A 26,602-nucleotide genomic window follows, 5' to 3' on the forward strand; every position below is an offset into this window, starting at 1 on the left:
TAGGCTCCTATTATTCTCTCTATCAAAAAACGCGCCGACAAGACCGTCACTGCCGATGCAATCGGCGTCGTCACCATCATCATTGTTGTAATTGGTCGCAGCAAAAGCGTCTATCATTAACATAATAATCACATACAATCAATTTATAACGCGATAGAACAACGCGGACCACGATGATTTGTTACATCAAATCGTTGTAACGGTCAAAAGTTGTCTGCATTTGTTTTCAATGCAGCTCCCCTAACTTCTAGTTGACCATTTATAAAGGATTCAACCCGGTCCCTATATATTCTCTAAACATAACGACTCGTTTTTACGCCTCTAGAGAAATTATACAATTCGGCTATCAATCAAATTATCGTATGCTTACCAAATAGGCCTTCTAGCAGAAGGACAAAACAATGAAGCTAAATAAAAATGAACCTTGCTGTCTACTGTTTACGCACAACGGAAGTTCCTCTAGTAGACACAAGCGATCCCATCCATTGTTAACAAAAGCAATCAAAGGGAAAAGTTACTCTGATTTTCGCTTGTCTTCATGGGAGACGTCATTGAGACGAAAATTTTCGTCTAAGCGATTAATCGTCTTGCCCATTTGGTCTGTATATACCGTTCTATAGATGCATTGTTTAATGTTCTTAACTACTCGCATATATTCGCCATATTGAGTACAAAAAGAAAGGAGTAAACGGGCTGTGCGGACTCATTGTGATTACTAAATCACTGAGTGAATAAAACAAATGAAACTCTATTTTATCTTGTTTGCATTATAAAACGTTCCAGTCGCACTGAGATGAAACAAATGCACATAATAACATATTAACACCTCTACCACGACGGTCTAGACTATTCTGTAATAAACACTACCAGTGCTATATATATGTATATATATATATATATATATATAGCAGTTTTCCTCTAGTGTAAGGCATCATATTCGTTCAGTGTTAAGTTTACTTTTTTATATGTTGCCAAATACGTTGATAAATAATTGAATCTTTCTGCATTGTTAATTATATGCAGATGGCGTAATCTTATTTTGAAAGGACCAGCTTGTATTAGTGCTGATGCGCTTCTTCTAGAAAAGCACTCAAAAAATCCTGCTATCATAGATAATATAGGAAAACACTTGCTTCCTATGGCCTTATTCATTTGTCGATACGTAACTTTTTCAGATCGTTTAAGAGGTTGTTGCATAATTTGGCATATAGGAAAAGACCATTGGAACTAAATAGCTGCAGTATTAGCAAGAGTAAATTTATCGATTTATTCTCTAAGTCCACATGTAACCTCATAAGTTTCACAAATACGCGTTAACGTTTCATGCACACTTTACTTTAGTCTCATTTTAGACACAATGTATTGCTTCATTAATATTAATGTTCATTTGATAGGACAGAAAGGCACAAGCGGACTCCTTTGCGATGAGCCATGGACGTTGCAGTGAAGCTAAAAAAATATCAGCGAGTATATTTTGATTAACGTAACCCGCTTCGGTCACACCACATCCGAGCCTAAGGGTTCTATCTAGTGACTCTCCAGTCGGTTAGTCCTCAAGTTGTCCAGGTTATATCCTCATCATGAATGAAAGACGATTTGAGAGATGTTCTGTTTTATAAAATATTTTTGAAAAAATGTCAATCATCATCCCTGTCTACCGTGTGAGTTCTTTCCTTCAATGGTCAGCTTTGTTCTATCTCATGTAATGACGAACTCAGAAATCAATTAGCCTACCCCGAATTATGTAATGCCGGTACCAGAAATGTCAGACCGGCACGGTTTACTAGTTCAACCAGTATTTTCATGTCTCATCGCTTATTTTTCGTCGATTCGTGAACCTGTCTACGCGTTTAGCGGTTCGTTAATCGTTGTCCATAGACGGAAAAGATCCACCTGGCATCAGTTTATGAGCACTTTTCTTTCTGAGTCCATTGTTTTTAAGCGTCCTAAGTTATTGGCAAGCGACATAAGGTCTAATAAGGAAGTGAGTGGATGGCTTCCGTCGTAACTAAACAGCGGATGCCCCACGAAATATATACGATCAAGAACAAATAATTCTCTTTATTGCAATATATATCTCGTTCTGTGCTAGACGAAACAGGTTATGTGATAGGTGCACCAATGACAATATGTCGCTACTGTTTATTTAGCTTGACTAATCCGGCGCTAGGCATTAGTAACTAATATATTTATTTTATCACTTTTGATTACTATGGCATAAGCAACCCAATATTGGAAACGCTCCCTTTTTCGAAGTGCGAGTTTTTAAGCCCAGCATGCACGTGGTCGCCCAATGACACTGCCAACTGTGAATAAAGCATGTTTAAGAAAACCTTTACCATTTTAGAATCTAATGTCTGTACTAATGTTTTGAGGGAAATCCTTTTATATAATTAATCAAATAATTTAACATGCCGACAGATTATATTGCATTTGAAAAACATTTACCAAAGTAAAACATCTCTCTCATTTCTAGATAATCTAAGTTGGTTTCTATCATGACGAGAGATCAATTAGTGATACTTGCTTAAACCTTGACACACTAACATTTAATTCTGTCATTTCTAGAAAGGTACTTACACAGAAAGTTTTGTCTTTTTTTTTTTCAGCTGCTTAACAGCTAGGAGACTTCAACAATATTGTCTGTATTAGTGGAACACTGGGCTGAAAAAAGCAAGATATTGCCTTAGTAAATTGTTGTTAATTCTTTGTGTTAATTTGGTATCTCGTTGCCCGTTGCTTTCTTCACAAACGAAAGCAAAGCTGATATGTATTTGCGTTTTCCGTTCACGCTGCGCTAACAGTTTTTCAGGAACAAATATTTTTTTTTTTTGATAAATGTCCTGGCGAAAGAGACGTCACATATGCGATGTTGCGTCCTGAGCGATAGCTGTTTGTAGGTAGATTAGCATTGATTGCTCTGATAGGTATTTATGACTTGCGAGTTGAATGATCCAGAAACAGGCTGTTCAGCAAAGTGGTGATCGTCAATTGCGTAGAGCAGCTCTTATTTAAGATATAGTTAGAAAAGAGTTATTGTAATTTTCCTGTAGTTACGTCAAAGGGCCAGGTTGATCGAGCGAATCACTGTTGATTACTTAACTTAATTTTTGCGCGATTCGTCTACTGTTCTGACTAAAGTATGAATACGATTTGTTTCACTGTTTTTGGGCTTTCATCCGGGTCTTCCGTTGCCAAGCTTACTATATATATATGGGGAGGGTCATTTTTAAATGAAATCGTATTTCTCCGATTTTTTATAACCCATGAAAAATATCTCTATACAGGAAAAACACGTGCTTCAATTCCTCTAAAAAGTCGTAGACTTCTTGTAATAACGGTACGGTATGATGACAAATTTATCATTTATTAAGCATATGGCTGAATGCGGGCACATATTTAAACGTACATTTTTTTTATTTCCCCCTAGCAAGTACATGTAGAATTTAATTTTATTCGATAACGTTATCGTGAAAAGAATAATAGTAATAGCATTTGCTGAATTTGACGATACCATGCTCATTCTTTATTATCAAATTAATATGAGAATTTTATACTTTTATAAACAAAGAGAAAACCGTTTTGAAAACCTTTATTGCCGTAGTAAAAGTAAGCAAATTTCAGTATATAGCCTTTTTGGATTGATATTAGAATCATAGCACAGGACTAAACGTATATTAATTACTCCATTAGAGTAATTTGAGAAAATTTCGAAATTACTACGCTTGTAGATAAAGCTCGAAACTCAAAAGAATAATGAAGCAAATTACGTATTTTACGTATCTGGTGAACAAGTTCGAGGTCAAAGAGTAATGAAAAATGAGTCCGTGTTGAGGTGATAGAGAAAGTGTAAGTTTTCATAATAAAAATGTCGTTCGTTGCGGCATTTTTAAAGACGCGCTTACGCTGTCCACTGCGCGAATAGGGCATTGTTTTCCAAAATTTGACTCGTACTATTTGCAAGCTTCGTCAGAACAGATTTCCGAAGTTCACATATTAAAACCAGTTGTTTCTAGCTGATGGTAGCCTGAGTTTAGCGTATGCTAAACTGCAGGACGCTATTGCGATCTTTTGACTCTCTAAAATTGACCTTAATCGATCCACCTGTGTTGATAAACCTGTTACGCCGTATGCCAATTGTAGCGTCATTTATAAACCGGTACCCTATTCTGTACGCTTCAAGAATATGTCCTGCTTTTTCTATTGTCTTCTAAGCTTCTATAATCGTCAGGCATGAAATTTTCTAAAAAAAAAAAAACCTAAATTGTATTTATGTAGCGATTCCTTCTACGACTTCAGTTCAGCACTGGAGGCGGTAATCGCTTTGGCAGTAAGGGAAGTAAGTCATCGTGCCTGCCTTGCTGGTCACTTCATTGTGACAAGCAACAGTTGGTCAATAGTAGAACAAACTCAGCTTTTCGTCTAACAAGATATACTCGTCTTGTACTGTTTTGTCTATGGGCGGTCTAATGTTATTCGATTCATGAAGAAGGTACAGAAGAGCAAATTGAATGGGAGTACTACCAGCGCTAACGTTTGTCCAACCCAAAATCCCAAGTTTCTTCTATCGCTTCTAACTTCTAACAGAGATTAACAATGATTTCATCGTAATGACTAAGTGCGTGATTATATATATATATACACACAGTGTTACCGAAAACGAACCTCCTCCTTCTTTCCTATGATTGCTTTTATTGACTGTTTGATAACTATCGAACAAACGAGAAACAGCTCAACGTATTTGCCTATCGGAGGCGGTAATTGAAACTATAGCTACGGGTCGACAGGTCGGCAGATTAAGTTGCAATGCAGTAAGTTATTGTAGCCTTTCGTTTGATTCCGTAAATGTATACAGGACTCGGATTACTGTTATTCTTTTGGATGGAAATAATAACAAGCAGTCCCAGTGTCTCGGAAACGGCAACAACTTGGTGCCGTAAATATAAACTTGCTTGCAGGGATAACGCTATAGCGACAACGATGTTTGCGGCGCTTTAATAAACCTAAGAAATCAATAAAGTACTATCCACATATAAAAGAATTATTAAAAAAAAAAATAATAATAAACTAACAAAAGCTGCTACTTGATTTCATATGCAGTTCGTGCTTCTAGTCGGTTTCAATTTTATCCAAGACTTTTTTAAGCCAATTTTAGTTGATCCCCTGCTCCATTTAAACACTATACCTAACACTGCTAATAATTTCTTGCCATTAGTACAACGTTACTATAAGAAGTTTACAAATTATATAAACTGGATCCTTACAATCTAGAACAGGCTCCGTTCCTTTATTTGGCATTATTCGAATAACAAAACAATGCTAAAACGCGCCTTGATTGTACAGCATTCCAGTGAACGTGGTAAAATTGTCATTCTTGCGTTGATAATATTGTACGATAAGCATCGACGTTTCCGAAGACCTTAATTCGTCATAGCAAACTAAAGGTCATTGCGAGGATCTCTTCAAAACAGATTTTTAATAGCGTCAAAGAGATATGCTGACTAGATCCTTGACAAAATTCACTCGAAGGATCAAGAACCCGCTCGGTAGGCAGTTAATCAAATAATCTTAAAGGTCTATCGAATCTATTTGGCATATGGCTTGACCCCGATTCTGTAGATTTGGACGAAATGATTTCAAAAATGCCCAATATCTCTAAAAATAGAAAATGCCATATTTCTCGATATTAAATGTTGCTGATGGTGAGCCCTGAGGGCGATGCCGATGTGAGATTCGATTACCTAAGGTATTATTAGATAGCCATACGAAAGAAAGTGATCACTGCTTGAAGTCTGACGATTAAGGCTTGGTTTTATCACGAAAAAGTAGCCTATAACGTTTTGGAACAGCAGCCCTCATTCCGCTAACCAAATTAGCGTTCCAAATGTAAGAGAAGAACCTTCATACCATACGAAACGCGTTTAATTAATCTTTGACATAGGTGTCCTCGGCTTCTCAATCAAAACAGTAGTTTTCACGGAATTACTTCTTTTCTTAGTGCTATGTGTCACGTAAGAGCGACACATCAATGGAGTATAATTAAACTTAAAGAAAAAATGGTTGCTTGCTCATTGAGCTCAGACATAACTTATAGGATTGACAGGGTATAAAGACAGGCGTATAGCTACAAGGTAGGTGTCGGTGAAAAAAAACAATATTTGGTCGGTAATAATGCGTCACTACATGTTCTGCTATTACGATTATAAGTTTCTGTTTCAACGATATATGGTCTTGTTAACTTAACATAGAGCAGTGAGAGATTCTCAGCGTTTGCGGCTAGATGAGTTTGCTCACCTGTAAGGGGAACCAGAAGGAAAACTTATCACAAATAGTCGATAACGTAATTATTTCGCGTAGTTTTAGCTTTACGTAGGTTCTGTCGATGCCTTTATGGGGGAAAACATACTTAATGACACCTTACTTGATAGATTACGTTTCTTTCTTTATTCTACCGTTTAGGTCAAATATTAAAATAATATAATACACAATCGGTAAAAAACAAACCTTCCACTGGATTTTCTATCGCTTATAGGAATTTTTCCCACCGTATTCATGTCAATAATGTTCACATGCAAATGCGCATGTGCATGTGCATGTGCATGCTGTTGGTTCAGTTGAAACAGCAAGCGGTAGTGGGGTTATGGACTACGGTCGGCCGTACTTGCGTCTGTGCTTGTGTAATGTTACGTAAATCTGTGTTGTAACAATGTTGGCACGTTTCGACGTAACCATGATATGATGTTAATCACTTTAGTCTTACTGATTCTGTTTCTACCGAGCACAAATCGAAGCAGGGTCAGACCTGTTTTAGATTTAAGTGAAGAACGAAGAAAAACTAAGTTTTTTGCAGGCTACTCAGTTATTTCATTGACCGTTTGATCAATATGTGCATGCGTTACGACACATTATTGTTGGTAGTAAAATCTGCTATAGTAATGAACCTTATGTGCGCGAGTAATTGCCATATGTAATTTATTAGTTATTTAAAAATCTGAATGGTATTGTTATTTAGAGGTATAAGTTATTCTACTGAGTTCTACTTTATTGCATTCTGCACAGACTGACATTTCTTTTTTTATGTTTCCCCTTGTACTATTTATCTCGATTCCGTCATTAAACTCGACAATCCTTCCAGTAATGCGCGTTCAAGCTGCGCCAGAATCTGTCGCGTTATATCAAGCTGAGTTGTGGTACGTAGATACAATTAAATAGGGCGTAACCCAGAACACTCGTAGAGTGCCCGTTGCATGGAGCGTAATGTCTGCTAAGTTACGTTGCTAAATTGTGATAAATTATCGTAGATGAACACCGATAAAGATGGCGTAGTAAAAATTTTTCATCGATGGGCTAACCACAATCTCAAAGTAACCCTTGAAAGGATACAGATACGCTGTTCAGTTATGGTCTGAACATATTAAATGCTTAATTTAAAAGCGCCTTTTAGAACAAGCAATTTATATGATTGACCAGCGTGGAGTAAAACAGGGACCGCTTTAATCATCGTGATCTGGCGTAAATATAGTGACGGAAATGGCGACAGATTTTGGTCTCTTAATAGCCGGACAATGGTAGTTCGTAGATCGAATTAAATCAGTCAGCTCGCGGAGTATCAAAGCCCGAACATTGTCGCTGTCGACAGGTAATTTATAGTTTCGTTTTATATTGTAGCGATGATTATAGTTGTTGATAAATTTAAATTGTAATCCAACGAGCATTCTTTCAAGCATGTCCTGTTCCTGACGTTCAACGCTTCAATGCCGTTTTAAAATTGTACTCGGTCGCTATACAAGACCCAACGTGTATCCATACTGAATATGGGTATTTGCATTTTACTATACACATTAAATTTATACGCATTTGGACACGTTTCGTTGTTCGTTGTTGTACAACGATTAGGTAATGAACACGAAATACGAAAACACAACAATAACTGGTTAGGACATTGAATCGATCGATGTTGCGTACGTAGAAGCACGTTCGAGAAATGAAGTTTTATCCAAATCTGCTTGAAACAAAACGTTTATAATGTGGTCCTTTATTTCGTAACTTGCGAATGTCTTCCTGTGTCGTTACGATATAGTCCTGCCAGAGAGAGAGAGAGAGAGAGAGAGAGAGAGACATTGTAGCAACACTAACAGTCACTGGCACCATGGCGACAAAATGTAACAAGGACGTTCACCCTGCCGGGGTGAGTTATTAGCGTTATATATATCTGAATGTAGTTCGAAATCCCAACGCTGCGAAAAGTCACAAACTGGCGGGAATAAAAAATAGAGAGCCAAATTCGTAAATGGCTTTTGCCGATCGTATCATCGACGATGAGGAGGGTGGGCCACTTTAAGTTTACAACATGAGGCCCGGAGACAGAATCATTGGGAGAATCCGTTCCGTCGCAGATTTTTTCCACTGCTGGCCGACCGTTCATTCAAACTGTCAATATGTATCTGTGCGTGCATGCATATACTGCTTACACGATGGCTATGTCCAAACGCGCAACAGGTAGCATGCGTCGGCAATTTATGGTTGATGTAAATGTAAGCAAGGTTCGACAGTAGATGAAAGCGTTTATTAATGGCAATCGAATTTGCTCAGGGTGTCTATGAAAAAACAATCAAGTCACAGAAAGAGAAACATAAAAAGCCTTTTTCTGCGACCACGGCTTCATCAATAAACGGCTTACAGTAGAATTTGCATAGGATATATAATTAGGGCTTTTCTCTAGTTCTATGAAGCATCCTTAGCATTTTCCAATAGTGGTCACTGAGTGCATTTATCCAATAATTTGTACCATCACTGTGGGTAGTTGATGATGGTACCGTTTAACGCATTCCAAATGGCCGCCTTTTTCCAGTATCGCATATTTTCATATTGTTCAAAAGTTTGATAACACGGTATATACAGGAAAAATAAGGGGCTGGTTGGTAGACATTGCAGGAGTGGCTTTGCCGTCCGTACGATGTATTTTGTCGTTACCTAAATTAGTAAAGTCACAAGTCAAATTATTGCCCTACTATTGGTACCACGGAAAGAAGCTGAGGTGCCATTGTTCTTGCTGATGATTCCCTAGATGGAAGACCACATTGCAAACCTGCCAAATTATACCAATAGCAGGGCTTCCTAACTGTAATACCAACAACGACATCAACCACTGCTATTATTATCGGCGCTTCTGTGGTAGCATCGATCGTTATCGTACGTACATGGTAGACCAAGCAACGTGTATCAATGTCATTTTGAGCAGAAATCCAACCAAAGCTTCACCATGGTGGTCAAATAGAATGCCGTATATGTGCCTGTGACGCCGATATCTGCCCGACTGATCGGTCGGTTGGCTGAGATAATGATCTTCGTTTTAGCGCTGTTGTTTCTTATGTTTAGAGGATCTAACATCAGGTGATGTACGCCAACATTACAAGTAAACGTGCTATGGTTTAGTGGATTGATCAAAGAAGCGCGACAGACTCATATTTAAAAGTGGAAGATTTAACTTAAACGTGAAATCCAAGAAGACTGCTAACAACTTTTTCTATGTTATCATAGAGCTAGCACGCTAAAGTTCTAAATGGGCTTGTGGACACTTCGGGTTGTTCAGTACCAGTTCCCGTCACTAGTCACGTTGGATTAATTTCATCTTCTCCTATAAGCAAGGCACCGTGCCACTGAATAATATGCCAAGTGAAGTAAACATGTGCTTCAGTAGATATCTAGCGTGTAGTTACAAAGAAAGAAAGCATTATCGCATTGCTCCTGTTCGAAACGAAGTTAGCGAAGATTCGCAAAGTCTAATATGCTTTCCAATAAATATTAAGAATGCGAAGAGAATTGTCGGCGATAACTAGAAGCTCTTTACCGAAACCACTTCCGATTACGATCATCGCTTACCTTGGCACCGTGTGACCCAGTCTAATGGTGAACTGAAAGCATCTAAATAAGAGACTGACAGAATTGTGCACCGTTGTCACAAGACTAGTTTCTGGTCGAAACGGCTTGTTATTGTGACGTTTGCAGACATCTTATCTGCCAATGAACGAGTCGTCGCGTACTCGTTCGCCTTTCTATAAGTCCTTTCTTGCTCTTATCATAGTTTAAACCGACAGGTAAAGACTGGCTGCAAGAAGACTTTTGATCATCGTCGCCGACAGCTAAAAAGAGATGTCATCGTAAAGCAAGGCTCAGATTATTTACCAGTCGTCGGTTGTCAAATTGTTACAAATCTTTAAACAATTTGCCGATTACAAATGTAACAGCACTTAACGGTGGAACAAATAATAACAGTCATCAACTGATATTCATCGGAATATTGCTCACGCGTTAATTTTATCATCAACCCATGATCATAAACGACATAAAGGGTTAATCGAATCCAAGTTGTAAAGCGTCGCAGACATCGACGTATTTTTTGCTATTTCCTTTGCCTATACCCCATTCCCGCTGCTGGTTGGCCTTTGCAGACCTTAGATGAGTCTGTTATCAGATAGCGTAAGCAGCATATGTTATTGTACTTCGGCGGGGTTTCAGAAGCGACTATGCATGAAGTGACGAGAACCATGGCTTCGATTTGCCATAGGATTTCCTGTAATTTTTTCTATTATAAAATGCATGGGCAGAAATATTTTCTTGAAAAACGACCCTTGTTGCTCTACCGTAAGGCACTCTGTAGGGAAGATGGGATACGCGTGCCCCTGCTACTAAACCTAGGATGTATCAACAAACCATCGATTTTATTTTAAGAAAAATCACAGGACACTTGGAAGTATTATTATTTTCTTGTGTCCGCAGTGAGTATAACGTGGTCTTTTTATTGAATTTCGAGAATATCGAGAAGAAGCTGTCGTGTTTGTTCAAAACAACCGCTTGTTCCCATTTCATAGCGTCTGTTGTTTTTCTCTGATATACCGGTCGAAATGGTTCTTTCTGCTTTACCTGCGGTTTTATGTTATGAATGAAATTTATATCCGAATCAACTCAATAATGGATGTTTCGGCTGGAAAAAGGTCTATTTTCAACACCGTTTGTGCAATGCCTTTCTTCGAGGCCAAAACGCTAGCAAAACAGCGCGATACTTTTTGTCTTGTGCACGATAAGGATGCTATCTCTAAACGAAACTGCTCAAGAATGGTTTACAAGGTTTGAAAAGGGTATCCAGAACCTGGAGGTACGGTGCGACCGTCTCAGTCTAGTGACAGCTATCTGAAACACGACCGATAGATAGACAATCAGCCGAATAGATAGGCTATGGCCGCACGGTTACTACTTGTTAAGTCCCTTGGTTTCACATAGAAAGCTTTAGTACGTAATGAGTTTTTTCAAATCAACAAGGTGTTAAGGTTGAACGCTGCGTCCTGACATCTTGCTAGGTATCGAGCGCCACACTACCACAATGACCGATTGTTGCACAAAGTTATTATGGGCGAAAAAAAGTGGTACGTCAACATAAACCACAGGTCGGAGTGGGAATTTTCAGGAAAGAAACCAAGGTCAGGGACCCAGACTGATATTTATCCAAAAAAGCTGTTTCACGCTGGTTGGAATTTTAAACTTCTGATTGAACGTCACTGGGAACGAAGCAAAGAGTCGATTGTACGTTCATTGAGCTCAATCGAATCAATCAGTCAATCTGCTTAAAAACGTGAAAACAAGTCCGAGAAATTGGGTTAAGTTACTCTGGTGCATGACAACGCGGGGTCACATACAGCAAATATAATATAAATATAAATACAGCTGCCCTCCTAAACTTCAAATAGAAGGAATTCTTCGGAACCTGCATCGGTGAAATTTCATCCCTTCTGGTCACTGGACAGTCACCTTCGTAGCCTTATCTTCGACACGAATTAACTACTCAAAACATGATTGGATTTTACGTGGGGAAACGGCATGCTTCATTTGATTGTATGGGAGAAAGTCGTAGGCAATAACAGTGGATATGCAACATAATTATCAGAGGAATAAAAATATGTCTACTATTCAGTAAAAAAAAAACTCGGGAACTCTTTTCAACCTAATAAAACAAGACCACAAGAAAACGCTACCGGTTCAGTGTTATGTGTGCTTATATCGTGTTGGTCTTAACAATAATTTATGCAAGGAGAATAAACACAACTTCCTAAAATTGCATATGATACATTGAAATGAATAAAAAAAATATGTATATATACAAATAATCCAGACCCATGCTTCGAATAATATGCATATATGTATACCTTTTTTTTGGATTGAATCTGCAAAATGTAACGGTCAGTAGAATATCGTGTTAGAAATACATATTTGATAAGCATGAACTTCGCGTTTAGCGCACATGTTGCAAGCATGTTTTTTTCTACAAAATATCATTTAACATAAATTCAGAAGGGCGCAACGAATCAACTAGAGCTTTCCAAATCACGTAATGCTTTTATGTACGTAAAATTCGCTTACCGTATATTTTACGAAGTAAAAACTATTTGCTACCTCCCTCCCTCCCTTTAAAACAACAAAAAGTTCTTAAGAACATTCTACTATTGATCTGCCTCCTTAAGATACTTACAATCTTGGTTCGGCCGAATTGTTATTATCGTTGCAAGCATGGGAGACAGCTACGATATGTGACGGAGTATCAGGCCTTAGGAGTAACGAAAAAAATAATTGATGAACGCTATGGTTTTATGTTTATTTCTGTGAAGTTCTCTGAAGGCTGAATACTACAGAATAGAACATATAGGATACATTTGTGAGAATGACAATTCACACCTACTTTCTGAACCAGATTCAATATAAGTGGCTTAAAACAATACCAATTCAAAAGGTCTTAGGACATCGCAAAATATCAAGTGTAGTAAGGAATTATTCCTTTTATTTCTGTGTTTCAAGTCCTACATCTGCGAGATGTGGGTTATTCATTTTGTTCAACCATATGTTGTGAAAATTTCAGCTCGTAACCAAACTGGTAACGTGCATTGCGCCCAATGAATGAAACTCAACGCGGTAGCGTTCCCTTTTGAATTCTTTCTTCTATGTATGCCACTTGGTTAATCAGTTAATGGTCCCAATCCAACATACCATAAAAGGAACTTGAAAATACGGTGAATACTGATTGGACACAACGAACAAAACATACGCACTTGGCCAAAATCAGGATCGATCGATTTCTTTTTTTTTTTGGTCACTTTGTTATGTCATAGCATGTCTCTATAAAATCACGATCGTGGGCTGCTGGAAGCACCAGAAGCAGCAGAAATAGTCAAATCTATCTTTCCCTAAAGCTCTCCATGTATGAACTTGTAGAATTTTTGCCGGACCATCGCGTACGTTTCCTGCGTTGCAGCATATAGGGACTCTAAATTTGGACAAGCTTTGGCTGGCTGCTTGTCGTACCGGGTCTGCGTTTACCCGCTATCTTTGGTTATTATTCAGTCCTTCTGCGCTAGACAAACTTCCACAGAGATACAAAAAAAAAAAAAAAATTTCTGTTTGAAACTAAAGATTTACGTTATTATCAGTTTTCTCGCGGCTTCTCAGATATCCAAGAAGCACTTCTATAGGCAAATTGTATTGTCCAGACAAACTCTAACGGCCAGCCTACTTGAACCTTTTGGAACCATTGCATTTTTTGGAGTCTCTTTAGAAGCTGTTATTAGTCGAGAATTTCGCCTTACCGAGTTGACATCGATTATGATCGTCTGACAAACGCTTCGTACAAAAAAATTACTTGATAAATATTAGTTAGTGATTTAAGTCCAAAATTGAGATTGTAATCGCAGTGAGTAGTAGTGGCAAGCATGATTGTCGGGATGGCATTTACAGTACATACAAATAATATAGTTTAGCGGCCTGTTTTAATGTCATGTCTTCGAAGCAACTCATAGTGCACTTATGCCTCTAAATGTTTACAGTTACTGGAGTCCAACTTAGAACTCTGTGATGGTCTTCTGCATATTTGGGTTCGAAGCCAGCCGCCTTCCGTCAAACTTGACAAATGTTTTTAACGGCTGCATACGATAAATTTACCCATAGTTATTCAACAAACAATATAAATTAATATCGAATTGTTTTCGAAAATGTGAAAAACATTTTTTTAGAATCTGCCTTTAGAAATAATTATGTTTTTTCGAAAATATTTTACACTAAAACACTATCTAATCTAGCCATAGCAAAAGTTCTTCGGTAAAGACAACCTCGGAAAATAGTAACCAAACAATGGCCAATAGAATATAAACTCCAGAGAAAAGGCACTTTTTCTCAATATTAGAACGTCTGTGGAATAGAATGAAAAAACGCGTTTCCATAAAAAAGAAATCACTAGAGTGGAGATGTCGATTACGATAGCACTTACAACGTGGATAGCTGTAACAATATCTGAGCATGGTTCTGAGGACAGATTATGATTTGATACCCTTATACGTAAGACCTATCCATTACCATATAAATACGAAAAAATTGGCTAAACAGGATTATAATTAATACATGGTATCAAAACGTTTGTTCTTTTTTTTTTTTTTTTTTGTTGTTTCTTGTGTCCAGTAATGTTCTATAACAAATTGAATGGTTCCTGCTACTGGCTTGTATGATATAATGTTGTTTGAATCGTCAGAGGCGTCTAGGAAAAAGTTGTTCAAAATGATGAGAATGTGAAGCTGCCGATCGTTAACTGCACGTTATTTTTTTCGGATCGAGTTTTTGATATCCTAAAAATTGTGCATCATAAATTGGATATGACGAATTAAAAAAAGAACTGTAAACGGATAATTTTATGTACTATTACGATGATTAATCAAGTTGTATAGCGCTTTCGTCGCAAAGTTCTCTATCTGTCTAGCTGTTTTCGACTGGCCAATGATTACGCTATCGATATCTGGCCAGTAAATAAAACACTAAAACGTAGACTCGTTCTCGTTGGCTATTTAACGGCAGACTAAGAGTGTGCTGTCCCTTTTATAATTAAGGACATACGACTTGCAGGAGCTAATATGGGTGTAATTAATAATTTGTGAATGATAAAAGAATAAATATGGATCTATTTAAATCATCCTGTATTAGCTGCTTCGGTCCATAGCAGCTTATTATGACGTGTTTGAGGTTAGACATCGATTTTGGAACACGCCTATGTAGGAATAATTATTTTTTCAAAAACCATTACTAGAACTAAACTAAAATCAGACTTCTTGTTTCTTATAGACAAGACTTATCAAGAGCTAAGAAACCCAAGATCTTTGTAATGTTCTAGATGCTATATACTAGAAAAAATAGGCATACCTCAGGAAATAGATCTATGGGTCTTGTCAAAATTTGAGGCAAACTAACTTAATTCTCAGCGAATTATTACGTACTTAGGTTTTGTTTGCAGACACTATAAAAAGTATTGTATTATAATGTAATAGTAATAAATGTTACATTACAAAATATTCGCTGCAAGCGCAAGTCTACAAAGAAACATAAGCTGTAATGAAATCATAGAGTTGCTCGCATGCCGCTCTCACTTTTCGGCAGACAGACGGTTTTTTTGCTTTTATAAAACGTATATTATTTAACTTCATACTCTAGCTAAGTAAATTAAACTGCCGTTCAAACTACATTTGTATGATATTTTATTACGGACGGAACAAAGTAATATTCATAGGTGGCCAGAATATGAACACAGATGATTTGTTTATAAAAATTTCTATCATATAGTTAATTTTAAAAAAAAATTTATGCTGTACCAGTAAAGACTTTTCCAACTTGTCAGCTCTTATTACACATCAGTAGAAGCGCTTAGTGATAAGGATTATTAATCTAAACAACAAGTACATATATAAACGGTAATTCAGGTGTCAAAATAGCAATGGTACCCAATGATTTTAGTTGCTATTATTATACTTTGTCTTGACACCCATCGACAAACATTAAACACAGCCGGTCCGTCTTCAGCGCTATTGACCAATTCTGCATATGCGTCCACCATCTTATTTTTTGGCAATTAACGATTTCGGTGGACACCTTACGTTTTTTCACGGACCCATTCGAATCCCTGTCACTTTGCTCCGTCTTTCTGTATTGTTGGTCATTACATCATCTAAAATAAAAGCTGCTTTCAAAGTGACTAGGCGTCAAAATGAATGCAGAGGGGAGTTTGGTCAATTTGCTTTACAGCAAAACAACATAAGGCCCAGCAAAGTCCAGGCAGACGCCATGACTGGTTCGCGGCCAGACACATTTACTCGATTTGGAAAACAAAATATATTTGCAACGAGCATGCGACGATACGGATCACAACAAATACACAGCAGAAGTAGGAAAGGCAACAGCAATATCAGCACCAGCCTGAACGAACATTAACGGAAACGTGTTGGGAGACGACGTTTCGATTCCTATAATCTTCGCCCGCTGAGCTTCACTCGCCTCAGCTATTCACACTGCTGCAAAATACACCACAATGAAGCATGCAACATTCTCTTGGACCTCGATTATCTTCATCGTCTTCTTGCTTTCCTAAAGAGATATATATATATATATATATACACCCATCGAAAGCAGGCAACCTGACTAGTCGGAGCCTGAGACTAATTCCACTGGCACTTTCCAGTGGGCAGCTATGAATAAGATGTAAGACCAGAACGGATTTTTTTTTTGCTGTTTGCCTGCCATATTTCGGTGATGTCGTAACACCATCATCGTTATCATCAATAGCAGTAGCTGCAACAAGAGTAAAAGCGACGCTAGAAAACAAAATGTCTGTCGATCCACTTCTTTCGGTCATCATTAGAGCGGTGTCTATGACTTGAGAAGCGAGGTGGAGATAAATAGTTCATCATACGAAGGCATCGCACCGCTGCAAATCATTCCGCGAGAGCCTGCTTTCTCTTACCCTTTTTGCTTTTCTCCTTCGCTGTTTGCCATCTTCATCTTTTTGTCCCTGTTACGCTTCGGCGTCGTATAGAGTCACTACGATCGATGTAAAGCATAAGAGCCACCGTTACCAGAAATTTGAAAGCAAACAGCGCACATCAAAATGAAAGAAATAAACAAAGAAAGAAAATGAGAGATAGATAGATAGATAGAGAGAGAGAGAGAATGCGAGGCAGAAGGAAATGAAGAGTCCACTTACCCTTGAAGGAAAAGAAACCGTCAGAAGGAGACGAAGAGCTAGGAGGCAAACCGCTAATATTTCAATATCAAGTGTATGAATGTATCCATGTCGACATGGAAACTTGTTTGGTGAGTAAAGCTATCGCGCCATACATGTATATATTGGCCATGACGAGATCAAACGATTACTTTAGGTCATCTTTTGCAGATGATTGTCTGTTGCTAGTTGATCTATTGCTGTTGCTTAGCCCTTGGCCTGTTGGCTGACTGGCTTGCCTTTTGGCGTGAGTAACCTCAAGAAGCGCAAAGAGTTCATGCGATCATCGTCCCCCTCCGCTCGTGTCATACTCTGTTGTTATGGGCCAAGCGATGATAATGGTATAAACCGGTACCAGAAAAGTCGGCCTTAAAGGAAACTCATTGGGACGACAGTCAGCGATAACAACGGCAACGACGACAATAATGATCGGCCAAAGTTTTTTGCTACCAGTTGACGTATACGAGACTAAGGCGGGCGTAAAACGATGTATATTGTGATAAAAATATATCGAGATACAGCAAGATATCGTCCTCCACACAATGCGTTGCACATAGGCGAAAAGAGAAATGTAGAATGAGCAAAGTTCGTGAGAACGCTGGTTTCTAGCTTCCAGCATTATTACGACGTTACCCATACGGTGCCTGTGTGTAATGTATATATTTGTGAAATAGGACGAGAAATGTCTCTTCTAGGTCGACGAATATCTAAAAAGCGCTGAGATAATGAAGGCCCCATGTTTACTGGTCATTCACATATTAAGTAACAGCTCATAACATCAATGCGATAGGTGCAAGAAGTTAAATATATGCGTCCTTTATACACGTTTACTTTCAGTATGTATTTAACCGAATGAATCCAATAAATGTTCGAGTTCTACGTAAATATTGCCCTAGCACGAAATGAAATGCGCTCAAATCTGGTCATCTGGACCACTATCTGCCCAGATGAACCTAATTAGGGAATCAAAAGCGCCGAGTAGTTCAAATACGCACAGAAGTTGCTGTTGTGATGTGATTAACATAACGTAATAAGGAGAGCATAAGCATCTTAAACAGAAATTTCCCAAACAGAACCTCTAGAATCACTCATTTAGGACAACTGAAGTACTCTCAAAAATATTGTAACTAAGCATTTCAGCTAAGTTTAAATAAAGTTACCATTGTTTGTCGATGCATTTATCCAATATTAGTTGTCTCCGCGCCCGTATAATAGCATCGTGGCCTACTTTTAGAATCCTGTCGATGGAATTCTGCAACGAGAAACATAGGTGATCTATCAGTAGAATTCCGATTTGAGCTTATTATGAATTTTTATTTTTTCTATTAACCGATCTAACTTTTATCTACAGATTATTGCCAACTGCTCGCATCGCTAGTATTAGATCGTATGCGTAATCATACATGAATAATTAAAAGAACATTCCACAAAGAGATAGGTTCGATTATTTTCATTTTCAATCTAATAAACATCTAGGTCGCAAGGAAGAAAACTAAGGACAAGAAAAACTAACGACAATAAGGCTAAACGGAACAATCGCAGTTATATCATAACTGTGTGACTTACTATTACGAGATAAGGTTCGCTCAAAAGATACTCATAGTATGGCTTTCACAATTAAGTTTGATGAATAAAATGACCTTACTCGTTTTATTACTGTTAAACTACTACTATACTATTACTAGTAAATATAATTACGCGTATCGTTGTGGTATTAAATACCTCCAACAATAGGTTCGCAATGCGTTTCAGAGCTACACATTCGTCTTCGCTTCTCCTGCCCCCACTTTTCCTAGACTACATTTTATATATTGATCATACAAAGAAAAGTCTAAATTTTATCTCTTTTTTTTTTTTTTTTTTTTTCGAAATAATCAATAAGCGCGCCCTGGTATCGGACACAAAATTCCGACTCTTGCATTTATGGCTGCAATTTACTATGAATAATAAACGCTTTCAGACCTTTTACTCTAATATACAGAGCAGCTGTTCATTAACGAACTACCCATCGTATGACTATCAAAAAATGATTGCGTCAGATATTTTGTGTAAGACTGTAATTTAATAGCTCATTTATCCATTCAAGATAAGACAAACATTTAAATCTTAGTAAAAGCAGATCGGACCACCCATATCAACGGCGAACTGTTTTTTAGCGCCAGTTTGCTCCCCTTCAAGATTCTACGTTTATTCGAGCGGCCTCCCCGAAACTACGACGAGGATTGGCTGGGTGCTATTTAAGCGTACATGTCCTTCAAAACGGACAATACCGATCTACTGTGGATGAAATTCGATGAGCTGCGCGTCCAGCAAGATAACGTTATCCAACTACGGCAGCTCTTTGGCGGCCGTAGACGCGCTTGGATCGACATTGTAGATTCTAATTTTTATTCGTTACACTTTGAACATATATAACTTGGAGTGTATATACAACGACATCTTTCTGTTATTGACCCTCAGCTCGCCCTCTCGGCACCAATATTCGAGGATTAGTCGAAGTAACAGCGTCAATGCGAGCGGTCTGCAGGGATCAGGTAGATTCGGCAAAGAACGAGGTACTGTTATTAGCTGTCGTTTGTGTTCTTTGTCAGCAATATTGGAATGCTGTGATTTTTTTTATGTACAATTCAATTATATTACGTATCTTTGTTAACCTTCGTAACTTTCGACTCTAGAGTCTTTTTAGACACTACTATAAAAGTCGTACTGTAGAAGCGCACTCGGTCGCTTTATGTGTTTCTTTCACTTTGTCTTATTGTTTCATTACCGTAAAGATAATTAATTAAGACGAAGTCTTCGTGAAAATACCTTAAACGGCACTGCAACTAACTTATGATGCCAGAGCCCTGCTATTGTTTTAGTCACATCATATTGAAATATATTACTTCAAACGAAGCGTTCAGTAATCGAAACCCTCCTCAGGACTTCGTACACTATGCCTGCAAGCGGTTGCAGGTTAAACGTTGTGGAGCTTGACACGGAACACGTTTTCCTATCTATATCGAATGCTCTCGAGGTTTTGCTATTTGTCATACTCTTGAGATCCAACATCGTGTGTGTTCTTTTCCAGTCACACAGATTAAGCAGCACTCGATTTAGTAGGTTCTCTAAGTTGGATACGTGGGTGGTAGTTAGATCACTTTTGTTCGTTAGCTTCATGAAGGAACTACAGATTCAAACGCAACAGCGGCATACCGTAGCCATCTATGAGAATACTTCATATGGGAGTAACTTATTTATAAAAACTTGGAGTTTTTTTTTAGCCCTCTATGCTGAACACTTAAGCTAACTGCAGAGGTCTTCACCAATCCCCGAGACGATATTAGGAGTATTTGTATTTGGCTGTTTATAGTTTTGGTAATTAATTGATGTGATATCACTGCACTCGTTTCCGCAAATTATGCCGTGTGCATTAAAAAAGTTCCAGCAACATTCTCGTCCAATATATATATATATATATACATACACGTATAGTGTCTATGGCCAGTATGGTAACAAATATTGAGATCAACAGGAAATCTGGCAACCGATGGTAACTGCCACGAACATTGTTGTCGAAAACGAATTAGTCGTAATATTTTACTGTATTAATTTTTTTGGTTACCAGAAAAATCACCGTCGATTGATTGGTGAAACTTGCAGCATATGATATATTTAGTTATTTGACTAAGGCCAGTGTTTTTCGATATTGTCGTGGCCGTTAGAATTCTATCTACTGCCTCTCAGAGGGCAACTAATACGTTGTTATTAGAATGTCCAGCATTATTTTTTTTTTTGATACAGTTTATCGCATACGGAACTTCTCCTGTGAGGCGCCATTTCAGAAATTCGCCAATGATAAGTGCTGCTAGTCTAATAGACGGGTTGCCAATTAAGGCGCTCGGCCGATTCCACGGCCCGGGTGTGTATGGAAGACACTTATGTGACATGATGCGTTGCTATGAAACGGAAAAGATTACGCTATAAATTTAGATGTATGCAAGGATCGAAAAATAATAATTTTACATAATAGTTTTTGTTTATTTACATAATTGTTAGTTATGGCCAGCCGTGATTACTATGAATAGAGCTATTTTTCGCCTTAGCTAAGGACATAACTATGAATGAACGAAATCTGGTATGCACGATGTATATTATAGCTAGAATTAAGACATTAAATAGGTAGTTTCGCTTGCTAATTTGTCACAGATACTTTCTGAACTTAAAGTCGTTCTGTAGACATGCCGTTTTTACATGGATAGATGTTATCAGTGTAGAGGTACATACTAAACAGGCCTTAACAATTCGACACCCGAATCTTTGCTTTAAGGTCGCTAGATATATTTTATACTAGTATTGTACAGAGTCACGTTTTATTCTTTTTCCTTCACCATTCATTCTTAGTTTGCAACGTTTAATATTAGACCTCATCTATTGGTACGTTTCGTTCGAATGCCATCAGCCTATCGATAGCGACAAGATAGGGCTCATGACGGCATGCGTTAGAAAAGCACGAATATATAACTGTAATGTAAGAAGAGTATAACCATTGAATAGTATTTAACTAATTAAACATAATTAATATTAAGTAGGACAATTCGTTCTTCGAAACTACTAGTTGTCTCCGATACGTAGTATTGCAGAGAGACTAGATAGATTAGGGGGCTGAGGAGATATATGACTGGCAGAGTGGAGTAGGAACACTTATCATTATAGCTCAACTAATGTAAGCGATAAGCATGATCTAATCTAATTTCAACATTTAAAGCGAAGATGCAAAAATTAAGTTCGAAATAATCGAAAATATCGACAAGCCTATGCTACATATAGTGCACAATGTGGTAGTCTAGGGTCATACAACGAAAAGCTAAGGCGAATACGACCAGGATAACGCTGTGATCGACATAATGTTTAGGTGACGTCGTTATTTCAATGTTTATTACAATTGGCGTTCCGTAGCAGTCGCGGTTGGTCACATCCCTGCTCGGCGTTAGTGGATTCCCACGTTTTATTGATTCTCATTTTCCGTCTCCTACCACTACAACTACCATACCTGCTACCATTCACTGTTAATCTTTCTTCAGTTTACTACCGTTTTGTGCCGCACTTCGCCTTGACGTAAAAATCGGGAGGGGTGGGGAGAGAAAAACCGTCGTTTGTCCCCCAACCCATTCCCGCCGCCTTCCACCCACCACCCTCTAGCCTATAGCTGCTCCTTTTCGAGTGGCGGTGGCGTTGGCAGCGTTGGTTTGATATAATGGCAAACTATTCTTTCATTCGTTCGCTGCCACCTTAGTTTCGGGGTCATTTTTCATTGTCGATGTGAAGTGGTGACAAGCAGAGAAGTATTATTTTTTTCGCTTATGCTCGTTACATTGCCTCAGCTTTGACTCTGTCAGCAACTGCGATTCGATAAGCCAGCTGGTACCATCATCCTCCACAAGCGATCCAAATGGGTTCTCCCACCCCTTTCCGGGCAACACCGCTAAAGCCAATACTCAACGCGGGATATAAAAGAAATAAAAATCGAGGACGCTTCATAGTACAATAATATAGTCATTACCTGTTCAAAGTGTTGACCGCCGTTAGCTACCAAGCGAGCGTTGTGCTATGAAATCATCGGTAAAAGCGATGACGTAAGACGTCTTCTGCCCATTTGTTCTACAAAAAAAAAAAAACCTATGTTTATTTAATGTTCACGAGAGGCAAACGATAGGTGAAGGCGTAGACTTGATTGTGTTGGTAAGTATGGCGGAGTCATCGCGGTCGTCGAAGTATGTGCGTCAGTGGACGTGGTTTCATTTCAGAAATTCTGATCAGAATGTCAAGAAAAACGAAAATATATAAAAATTCAGGAAAACCCAACTTAGTCCATCACACATCACGGCATTATAGTTCAATACGCATGATAATATTTCGGGTACAAGATGAATTTTTAAGTTACCTAGTCTTAAAGTCTGAGACAACTTTAGGGGTCTCTGAAATTTCACATATTATTCTGGTAATGAAATAGACATTGATCGATTCATAGATTTGTTTGTTCAAACCATTTTCGGAGTGTAATTGATATCAATATATACAATCGTTCTGTCCCACATAAGCCTTCTATGCCTTTTTAAATGACACTTTTTAGTAAATAGTAACAGACCAATAATAGCAAGGCGACAGACAACTACCAGATAAGATAATAAGTATTTACTATCAACCGTTGCCATGACGTAAACTTTAAAGTTCTTTGAAGACAGTGTTTCCTATGTTCTCGCCATCACAAGTCCGACTTGCCTGGGCCTGTAATCGAATAGAGTATACGTAGTATATCATAAGCATCGATATGTCGCGACTCAGGGTCACAAATGAAAAGCCAAAACTTCTGCCACGAAACACAGCCACTAATGTGACATTGTGGTATTACAGAATCTCCAGAATTTCACTGACGTTACTTTACTAATTCTATTGTCATCTAGAATATTTCGAATTTTACATCAGGTTTTTCCGGTCAGAGTCTACTTTTTGACGTAAGTAATTTTACGAGAAATTTTATTCGCTTATTTTGTTCTTTCGATGTTACACATATCTTTCTTCACATCGTATGTTTATGTATAATCAATACAAATCAGAAACCGAGTCAGATAGCGTTTCACATGCTTGAAGTCTTAATGTAAAATCCCCGTATATGCATTGCTAGCGATCGGAAATTCTAAAAGAATTTCTCGTTTCTTGAATTTTGCGTTTATGCCTCCCTGATCGCTAAATTCAGTCATTCTATTTGCCTATCATCTAATCATACTGACCATTATAGCAATGGCCAGTAGACTGAGATTCCCTGAAATGATCGACGAAGCTTAACGAAACAAAAAACAAGCCCTTGTAAGGAATAGTCGAAGACAAACTTGTCAACGGCCTTCCTAGCTGAAGGACTTTTTCTCCTTGTGTTCCGTATCAACGTGCCTGAAACCTTGTGAATTTGTCTCAATTATATAATCAAAACTAACTAATGACAAAATCCCAATGCTGCTGTAATGATCCACATAAAGACAATATTCCTAGCTAGAGACTAAATTACTGCGCCTTAGTTATTTGGAAGTTTAAGGGGGGACTACGCCCCAATGGCTTTTGTCGGTAGAACCATGCGTTGCTACGGAAAGGGCAAGTAGGAAGTAGTTGACGACTACCGGCTATTGTACGGCTCTCTGAAGGCATAAATATCCGCGCTCGACCAAGCGTTTCGTCAACAGAATAAGTAATAGCAGACTGCGGACCCTTTGACTAGGCAGTCTTTACTGAAGAAAGTAGTTCAGGCGAGACTTCAAACGATGATAAACCCCATCAGATCAAACTGTGATCGTGGAATTGCATGAATATTCGTTTGACCGGACAGGTTTTTATGTTAAATAAGGGTTAAGTTTTCATTTAGCAAATAAAACACCTTATCAGGTATTAAAAAGTAAAAATTAATTAGCATTTTTTATGCAGATCTACTAAGTCATTTTTAGAGTGTATAATGTTTTCAACGTAATACAATGTTCTGGCAGGCAATTGTAAGCCATCCCTCTAGACTTCGTGTCTATATACACGTTAATAATGAAAGCTATAGACACATGCAGTTGAATTCTATTGGTAGAAAACTTGAAAGAAGAAGGTGCGTTGGTATATATATATATATATATATATGTCAGTTGACGTACAAAAGGACTGCGTCAGTTCCTGTCAGCGATGAGTACTAAGTACGCATCCTCGGTACCTATTTACCGGAGGAAGTAATCAGGAACGTTTTTATCCCTGCGAGGTAAATTCCGTCCGTATCCATAGTTGCGAACAGTGCATGCTGATAGTACATAACAAATAGGGCGTGCACTCTGAGAGAGATTTCGATACTTGTAGAGTACGCCTTTTTTGTATAATGCCGCTATGCTTTTCAGCAAACACATGTGTTTTCTCAAAACATGTATCGCATGCTGTCTCCAGATCGTGATTCATTATTGCTGGCTTACCTCATAAAGAGTGGTCACATGTTCCAATGTTGAGAAAGGGTCGTACAAACATTTTCGCCACACAAAAGACGCCTTTCATACACATTCGTTGAGTTCATTAGTGTCGAAATTCTGCTATCAGTAATTCAGAAACGCTGCTGTTCTTATCTACACAGTCAACCGATTTCAAGTATTCAGATTATACACTATGACTTCACTGAGAGTCGGTGTTGTTATCTAATGAAAATAACAATAACGATTATCATGGGTCATATATAAATAAAAATAATGATCCACTGGTAAAAAGTATTGTTAGTTTAGAATATCGAAAGTATTGACTAAGCAGGATCGGAACCTTACGCTATGTACAAAAAAAATAGCCAACCGTATAGTTTAGATTTATATTCCTAATTGCTTGTACCTTTCTTTGTTTTGGGCTGCGTTACAAGGATATCTAACACTTAGCAAATGTACATATTCACTGTTACTATTGTATAACATATATTGATTAGCAAGACAACACTGAAAGATATGACGAAAGAGTTGAGTAGGAGGTTTCTATGATCCGAAACGCGTAAGCTGATATTTTTCTGCACGTACTTGACGTCTACCAGCAACAAAAACGGACAACAGAAGAAGTTATACCTATCTAGTGCATTTATGTCATTGGACGAGCATTTGACAAACAGAAGAAAGTTCAAAGGAGGAGCCTTTAGCTATAAACCGTAACGAAACATGTGATAGAAAAAAAAAACATATATATAACACACAGCAGCCCGACATTTTTCGATTTGGTTCGATATGAATATGAACACTGTTTATAATGTTTGCGGTCGTCTTTTACATCTGTAACAGAATACTCCTCGGAAAAGGGTGAAGAGCAGGAATTAAGGAAGGCCCATGAACGCTTAAGAGAAACAGCTTGATAACGGCAGCGACGCACAAAAGGAAATACATTGTCATCATCATCATCATATTGCTGGTTGAACGTGGTATCGAAGCGGCGATGGGGCTATTTTTGCCGCCTAACATTGTTAGGTGGAATGGAGCGGACCGGCCAAGCTTGTCGTGTCTATCCGTGACAGTTTGTCTTGACAGCCAACCGTATTCATGCGCCCCTCATCGTGCTCATGTTCTTGCCGAAAGCAACTAGAATTTCCTAGCTACAGTGCATGCATATATACGCAAAGCTAATTGACGATTAAATCATGTTTCCCTTACCACTTTAGGTTTCTTACCACTTTAATTTATCAACCACGCTATCCAGATAATACTATTGCTAATATAGCTACTATTATCTGCTGGACAACTGACCCAAATAATTACTTATTAATGATACGCACGATCTGAGTAAATAAGGGAAGTTATATTTGGGGGTGTCTGCGGCGAATCAATCGTTCGTAATTAAAAACAAGCAACATTAGTTGCGTTTTTGCTACCTAAACAAAATGGGTAGATAGTCTAATAATTATATTGTATTCCGTTTTTCGACTTGTGATCGCGGTGTCCGGCCGCCATGGAAACTACGGCGGCGAACGCCGTAATTTTACAGTGCATATTGATGAAGTGTACTTTT

General features: G+C 38.1%; 1 protein-coding gene and 1 long non-coding RNA gene across 6 annotated transcripts in view; one reads left to right on the forward strand and one right to left on the reverse strand.

Moving 5' to 3' along the window:
- LOC111248046 (oxysterol-binding protein-related protein 1-like) overlaps positions 1 to 26,602 on the forward strand; it is a 114,018-nt gene that overhangs the window by 31,563 nt on the left and 55,853 nt on the right. The window lies entirely within an intron of this gene.
- Positions 1 to 26,602, reverse strand: part of LOC147757195 (uncharacterized) — a 59,655-nt gene that overhangs the window by 12,615 nt on the left and 20,438 nt on the right. For 2 of the 4 annotated variants that reach the window (XR_015322978.1, XR_015322975.1), the window contains exon 2: positions 18,238 to 18,329. This is a non-coding gene — a long non-coding RNA (uncharacterized LOC147757195). The other 2 variants (XR_015322977.1, XR_015322976.1) reach the window with 2 other exon arrangements.

This window comes from Varroa destructor, unplaced genomic scaffold, assembly GCF_002443255.2.
Source record: "Varroa destructor unplaced genomic scaffold, Vdes_3.0 BEIS01000003.1, whole genome shotgun sequence".
NCBI lineage: Eukaryota > Metazoa > Arthropoda > Arachnida > Mesostigmata > Varroidae > Varroa > Varroa destructor.